Source organism: Octopus bimaculoides, chromosome 24, assembly GCF_001194135.2.
Source record: "Octopus bimaculoides isolate UCB-OBI-ISO-001 chromosome 24, ASM119413v2, whole genome shotgun sequence".
In the NCBI taxonomy this organism is placed as follows: Eukaryota; Metazoa; Mollusca; class Cephalopoda; order Octopoda; family Octopodidae; genus Octopus; species Octopus bimaculoides.
This window is the reverse complement of record NC_069004.1, coordinates 24,476,463-24,485,293: the sequence shown is the minus strand read 5'-3', so window position 1 is coordinate 24,485,293 and position 8,831 is coordinate 24,476,463.

Below are 8,831 nucleotides of genomic sequence, written 5' to 3'. Positions count from 1 at the left end.
ATATATATATATATACAAATATATATATATATATATATATAGATAGATAGATATATATAGGCGCAAGCATCGCTGTGTGGCAAAAAGCTTGCGTGAAACCTTGGGCAAGTGTCTTCTACTATAGCCTCGGGCCGACCAAAGCCTTCTGAGTGGATTTGGTAGACAGAAACTGAAAGAAGCCCATCGTATATATGATACATATGTATATGTTTGTGTGTCCGTGTTTTCCACCACCTCACCCCACCATCGCTTGACAACCGATGTTGGTGTGTTTATGTTCCTTTAACTTAACGGTTCGGCAAAAAGAGACCGGTAGAATAAGTACTAGGCTTACAAATGATAAGTACTGGGGTCGATTTTTTCGACTAGAGGCGGTGCTCCAGTATGACTGCAGTCGAATGACTGAATCAAGTGAAAGACCAAAATATATACCAGCCATTGCACTAGAACGATAAAGGTTTTAGAAACTTCCTGCATTGTTAGAAGCGTTCTCATTTCTCAAATCATTTCATTTATTTATATACATATATTAGTATATACATAAACATATATACATATGTATGAACATATGTTAATATATACACACTCACACCCGTATTTAGACAGAAACACAATCATATTTATGATTATATTCCTTTTCGCCATTAGACATATCGGTGTCACCATGCTATTATTTATATATCATTTATCATATGCCAGATATGACATAAATAAAACATTTTGCCGGGGAAAATATATCTCATATTTTACACATAATTTCGTTGAATATTGTTGACTTATCAACAATTGACGCTTCTATAATGATGAGGTGAAACTCTCAATGGAGCATTGCTCGCGCATCTAGGATTAAGCTACAGTTGCACAATACAGTCATCTTAGACAACGTCCATCAAAGGAGCTGCCATCCGTCTGATCGACTGAAGCCTCTCATCTGTCTCCTCTCTGAAGTTTCTCCAGTTACTATCCTGACATATGATCCTTAGATCTGTTTGAGATGGGAATATATTCCCATATTCCTTTTTCTCGGTCGATGGAAACCCACTATTCCATATATCAACCAGAGCTTCCTTCAGCTGCTACTCTCAGGGCAAACTGGAGACCTCTCCTCAGTTTCAGAGGGAAAGATGTTTCCATTTTCTACTTGCACTTTCTTCGATAAAATTCTCAGCGAAAAAAAACCAATATTCTGTGCTATATCTCTATCACATTTTTCTGAGAACTGTTCCATATTCAAAATGACTTTTTGGCAGACAACACTAGCTAAAGATTTTCTGCTGTTGTTGCAACTTTTGTAATTGGTTACTGTTTTTGAAATAGTCACTTTTTTTTATCCTCCAGTGAAAGTATCTATGTTTGCTTCTTAAAATCATATCATCTTTATTTTCTATTTCTCAACTTAGTTTTTTCTTTAATTCATGTTCTTGTTAATAAAGTTTTCGACAACGTTTTGAAACATCGAAACGAAATGTATACCAGACGAAAAATAATCTACGTGTGTCGTACAAGTAAGTGAGCAATAAGAAGTATACATATATATATGTATATATATATATATATATATATATATATATATGGAAAGATATTTAATGATGCGTTTTCCACCACAACGAAAGCGAACGGATGCTGATGTGTGTCAAAGCAATTCCTTGAAAAGGTTTATTATTGATGTATTATCATAATAAAAAGGAGAACAAGAACAATAGATAGGGACAGACTGACGAACATACCGACCGATAGACAGGAAGACAGGCAAGCAAGTAGATGGATGGATGAATGATTCCCTTCACCGTTTTCTATCTGGCTCTCTCTCCCTTCTTTTTTATTCTCTCTCGTTGCTCACACATGACCGTCGTCCATCTTTCTTTTCCTCGCGTGATCATCTTTCTTTTCCTTCAGGGCTGTCGTAAAGAATGCACGTATCCTATCTCTCTCTCTCTCTCTCTCTCTCTCTCTCTTCTATCTTCTTTCTTATCAAAGAAAATATTTCTCCAGCGTTCGCCATTTAGTCCTCGTTTTGGTCTAATTATTCTATATGTTAGTCTTCGTTCGGTTTCCTTATATGTTTCCACTGTCCTGTTTTTGTTCCTAACTTTGACCCTCCACAAATCCCAAATTTTATTTTGACTTTTTGTGGGAGCAACTTCCTTCGAAGACTCATATTATCGTTCAATGCTCGAAATGAGGAGTAGCTGGACAGCCGGCGACTGATGAAGGGTCATTCTTTATGTCACTTGTCCTGTTTTCCATTTGTTTTTTATCGTTGTTTGTGTATTGAACTCATTTGTTTTCGTATTTCATGTTGTTTACGGTTTGTGACGTCCTGTACCAATATATGCATATATATATAGATACTGATAAATGGACAGAGCACTCGATGTCACGACCACATTAACGTATACTGATAGATATATTAAGAAATATTTACACCTATTACTTATTATATGTACATTCATTTGGTTGCATCTCTGTTTGTGTGTGCGTATATATATATATATGTACGCACTGTATGTGTAGTGTGTGTGCAAGTATGAATGAATGTATACACGCACACACACACACACACACACACACATACACACACACATAAGTACGCATAAATGCAGAGACCCGTATTTATACAGAACAACCTTTCCGTAATTATTTCTCCTTACATTCGAACTCCAGCTTCCAAACTGGTAAATGAAGCAAATCCCATTTATGTAAATTATTTGAAGACTAAGCGCAGACGTGGTTCTGTGGTAAGAAGTTTGCTTCTCAGCCAAACGATTCCAGGTCGAGTTCCACAGCGTGGCACCTTCGACGAGTGTCTTCATCTGTAACCTCGGGCCGACCAAAACCTCGTGAGTCGTTTTGATAGTCGGAAACTGAAGGAAGCTCTTTGTGTATATATAGATATAGCATATATAAATTACAGTATATGCATGGATATTGACTAACGCATACATTTCCACAATTCTCAACGGATTTTCACCAAACTTTACATACACATTACTTATATCCCAAGAATGGGACAAGCCGAGAAAAACAGTGGTTTACACGGGTTTTTCTCTAATTCGTTGTATGTACATAGATTTTTGTCTGTAGTGTCTTCCATACTTTTTTAATGTATATGGTCGTATATTGGAATTAGAGAAAATATCTTTAGTGGTTTTCACATTTTTATGATTTATTCTTTATTTATATGTTGCAATTGGTTAGAGAATATTAAGAAAGTGAAAGGATTTTGGGTATTTATTTATTTCGACTGTCCATCTGTTATTATTTATTTATATTTTGTAATTGTGTATTATCGACTAGGGACTAGGAACACTGTACGCGATGAATATCCAATACCAAACAATATTAATCTCTATATTTAAACTGCATTAAACTTTAGCAAGCTTACCTTTCCCTATTCTGAGTTACTTGAAAGGTGATGCTCCCTTCCCTCTGCTCTATTTGTTGATACCTTTGTTTACCTACCAATGCGTTGTTTCCCGTTAAGGATGGTTATTTATTCATCCATTATGATATTTTCAACGCGACATCTTTTCACTACAAACTGCTAAAGATTCAAATCAGTATTCGTGAACTGAAGTCAAACTCTTCATATTTTCGTTTTTCATTACATGATGTCAATTTCAGAATGGCCGTACACTGTAAGCACGTCGCAAATACATTCTTCTAAATCTACTTTTTCACGTTGGTACTATACTGCCATTTTTGAACGTACCGATCATACTAATCTCCGAAGAAATAGCTCCCTTTGCTGTTGAATAAAATAAACACTAGAGGGTAAGTTTCAACGTCTTCCTTCAATTTCGTCACACCATTCATGTAGTTGTTTCTGACGAGACATTTCACTTTCATGTAAAGCAACTATATTTTGTAGACATTATCTGTAATATACTTCCCAAACTCTTCAGTGGCTCTACTTTGCATCGCTTGAAAACTTATTTTTCTATGATCATTAATCATTAAAGTGCAGCCACATCCACAATAACCAGCATTCAGTTTTGTTTTCTGTTCTTAGGTTAATCGTAAACATAGGTTGCCGTACTATTCATAAACCCTCTCAGTAGCTCAATTATTCGTCAAAATAATACCCCCAGAGCAACTTAAACCGTCCAAAGGGCGGGTGCGTTAGCTATTATATATATATATATATATATATATATATATATATACTTACATATAAGAGACAAGGTGTACGCACGCTGCTATATACATATATATATAAATAATACAGAATGGGACAAGAACGGTCTTTGTGTCTGTGTTCGTCTCCCACTGTTGCTTAACAATCGGCGTTAGTGTGTTTACGATCCCGTAATATAGCGGTTCGGCATAAGTGACCGATAGAATAAGTGTTATGCAGCGCTCCAGCATAGCCGCAGTCTAATAACTGAAACAAGTAAAAGAAAAAAAAAAAAATAATAAATCGTTCTTAGAATTCTTGCAAAATAAAGGATTAAAGGATTCCTTCATATTGTTCCCGAAATAATTTGTGCTTCGTTTAGAATTTGGGTCACTTATACGCTGCTGCGTATAACCTTCAACTGCATTCGGTAATAGGGTTCTGATCCAAGAATTCCAAGGTTTTGTAGAGTGTGGAACCACTTCTTAGCCACTATTGTTCCCAGGTTTAATCTGATCCGAAGTAGAAGCACCTGTCAGGGTCCCATCTATAGGGTCCCATCTATATGTATGTCAGGGTCCCATCTATAGGTTAATTAACATGTAAGTATAGGTCAGCTTTGTTCATGGGAATGAACAGCACCGGACCAACTCACAGGTAGCCCTTTGAAAAGGTCTAGTACTCGGTCACCACCCGAGCAAAGGTTACGTTGAAATTACGGAATGCAGTATGATGGATGTGTACAATCTCGGCAGATGAAGATACTGAGCCAATGGCGAATCTCACTTAATGCTAAGGGGATGAACAGACAACATACACAAAATAAGAGGAAAGAAGTGAGATGAGAAAGGAAACAGAAGAAAACAGAGAAAAAGAAAAGGGATAAAAGAAAAGGCGGAGCCCGGTTAAAAAACGGAAGATGGCAGGGAAAGGTGATATGCCACATATCCCAGAACAAAGTGCGTCTTCAACTGCGTCCTCAGGAAACGAACGCGAAGGCGTTACCGCGAAGGCGTTACCGCGAAGGCGTTACCGCGAAGGCGTTACCGCGAAGAATGGCCAGCAACACTCGCTGCAGCAGCCACTCCACTTCGCGGGGCTCATTTCTCCGACGTGATGGCGTTATCTCTATCTTGCGGAGGAAAACTGTAGTACGGGGTCTGACAACAGCCGACATCTTGACGGCAACCGACACAATCTGAAGAGTCCGGTCAGCCCTCTGTATATATGGGCTTTTCACTCCTCCACGTTACTGGCGGCGATACGAGGGTTTACAGCTGTCAACGTCCAAGATCAACCATTGCTATCATCTGTTGTTGTGATGTGCACAGATGAGATATTTCACCTACCCAAGGACCAACATGACTTATTGGTTCGCGCAAGTCACCCGACAGGATAATAATGATGCAGCAGAATGAGATCGCTTCTTTTTGGTGAATTTTTGTCTCTTGTTTTACATGCCCCGACAGACAGGTTACAGATTTTGATTGTAGTTTAGCAAAATGTTTAGTTTATCATGAAAAATAAAACATAGATCTTTGAAGAAATAATGACAATAATAATAGACGCTAGAGGTAAATGTAACACACATCTCCTAAAAGATTGTTTAATGTAATTAAGAGGAAAGTAAAGGGATGAAAACTTGATCACCTGCTAAGCTTGTAACAGCGATGTTGTTTCTGACAACGGCTGATGGCGTCAGAATGATGAGAGAAAAATTATTGATGTCTTCTTCGAAACAACTCATTGACACTGAAGGAAAACGAAAATGAACAACGACGACTACAACAATTATGACATTAACAACAAGATCAACAACGAGAAAAGTGACAAAACTAACTGAGGTTTATTCAAGTTCAGTGAAGATTTCCTAAATTTTAAACTTCTAAATCAAGTTACTGGAACATCGACTGTACAATAAACAAGAGGAACAGCAGCAGCGTTGAGTGAGGGTCACGGGCGGATTGCTCTGTCACAGCCACAACCATCACAACCACAACCACCGCCGCCGCCACCACCTACACCACTTCTACCACTACTTAAACCACTTTCTTCACAATGAGAAGCAGCAGCATGCCAACATTGACACTACTACTACTACTACTACTGCTGCTACTGCTGCTACTGCTGCTATATAACCACCACTACAGAATATTGTAAAACTGGTTCAGACAGTTCATTTGATCGACCCATAATATTGGATTACAAGACGGCCATATTTTTTGCTAATATTGGTTAAGTAATTAAATAACTGATGCACTGTAAGATACAATATGCATCGACACTAAACTTGGTCGTGTTGAGTCTTTATTGCATACACAAGCTGAAAGATGCCGAAGAAATAGATGGAGTCACAAAACTTTCGTGTTATGACAAATATTTTGGAACAGCAGAAGTTTGGTTTGCCTCTGAAAACGATGCACGAACTCACATTATGGCCCTTCTGAAGGATGAAGAATTTTGGTAATTCTTTCTTTTGTAAAGAAAAAATTGGCGAAGGTGAAGTCAAAATGTATATCTCCAGAAACAGACCTACGGCGATTTTTAATTGCCATGACAGTGAAGAAGATAAGAGAAGCGTATACATTGAAAAATTTCATTAGATCAGACGGTTTAATATTGGTTTGAGGGGTACCATAAAGATAGAACTTGTAAACATCGAGAAAGTACCCAGCCTCTTCATACTCCCAAACGGACGGACCGCAGCTGTCGGCAGAAGTGGAGGGGAGAAATCCTAGATATCTCGTACGCGGTACCACCACACATGTACAAGCTTTCTGCCCACAAAAGAGATTTGTTTTCCTTCTGATCCCACGATCACAACCAAAACAGTGACGAAAACAAAAATTATCGAAACCACCACGGCAGCAGCGGCAGCAGCAGCGGCAGCAGCAGCAACAAGCAACATCAGCCGAAACTACAACCACAGACACAGCAGGAATAATAACAAAACACCCAACAGCGACAGCAGGAACGAGACCATCACAACAACCCCGGAACAACAAATAACCCCGCTAACAAATCTTTCAGAAATGAAAACATTCTGCACACCTTTTGATCCGCAGCTCTTCAATTTTCTACATCTTTAACCAAATTATATTTTCACACTCTCATCATTTCTCTCTTCCACATGTTTTCCTATGATGTCGCTCTTTCAACTCATATTTCTGAAGAAAGACAGAAGTCCAAAACGTAGATACACACCATACTCAATTCAATTACTCTTATCCAGTGGTGAACTAAAATCAAACACATCAAACTTTTTCCTTTTGAATTATCCGTTCTTTTGCTGCTTCGTTTTCACTTAAATACTTTTGGTTTCAATTATAAAAGCACGTCTGTGAACGTAAGCATGCGCATGCATACGTGCATGTGCTCATGTATATCTAAATATAAGTGTGCATATATATATATGTGTGTATATATATATATATATAGATAGATAGATAGATAGATAGATAGATAGATAGATAGATAGATAGATAGATAGATAGATAGATGCATATATACGCATAAATGTATATTTATGTATATACATCTATACGTGTATGTGTGTGTGTGTGTGTGTCTATATGAGAGTACACTCATATGGGTTTTTTTGTGCGTGTGTATGTGAACTAGTAAAACTTTTCTGTAGTATTAAGTGGTAAAGACTATTTGAAATAAAAGATTTGCTTTCTGTCCATCTTACTAATGTATTTTATTGCAGTCACATCACACATTCTAGGTACTGGTCAACCCGAAGCTATAGCAGAGAACACACACGCACGCACACACACACACACACGTACACACACACACACACGCACACGTACACGCACACGTACACGCACACACACACACACCTTTATATATAACATGTTTATATCATAAATAATACATAAACACATCCATATACATTTATATAATTATATATATGCATAATATATATTGTATAGACATGTATGTATATATATATATATATATATATATATGTATATGTCTATATATATGCATACATATATATATATGTGTGTGTGTATGTTTGTGTCTAAGTGTGCGTGCGTGTGCATGTGTGCGTGTATATATCCATATATGTATATATACGTATATATATATATGTATGTGTGTATATATATGTGTATGTATATATAGGTTTGTATACATGTATATATATATATGTATGCGTGTATATACGTGTATGTATATATAGGTTTGTATATATGCATAATATATATATATATATGTACACAGATAGATAGATAGATGTGTGTTTGTGATGTGATAGATAGATGTGTGAGTGTGTGCACGCGTGTGTATGTGTGTGTGTATGCGTGTGTGCGTGTGTGCGTGTGTGTGTGTGTGTGAATCTGTGCCTGTGTCTGTGCGAAAAACACACATCTTAAATCTTGTTCTCTTAGTTATCATCAGAGAATGCAATATGATTTAATCCTTTAGTGAAGTCTTGTTTTCGTTTATGTCTTTTTTCTTGTTTTACTTTGTTTTGTTTGATGGTGTATATTTTTCTTCTTTTTCGCTCATCCTGAAGAATATTTTCGAAAACACAAGTTGGTGAGTGCACACATATGCATGCGTTTGTGTGTGTGTGTGCCTGTGTATGTATGTGTGTGTCTGTGTGTGTCTGTACGTGTACATATACATACATACATATACATATATATATTTATACTGAGAAAGAGGTTTGTATATATATATATATATATATATATATATA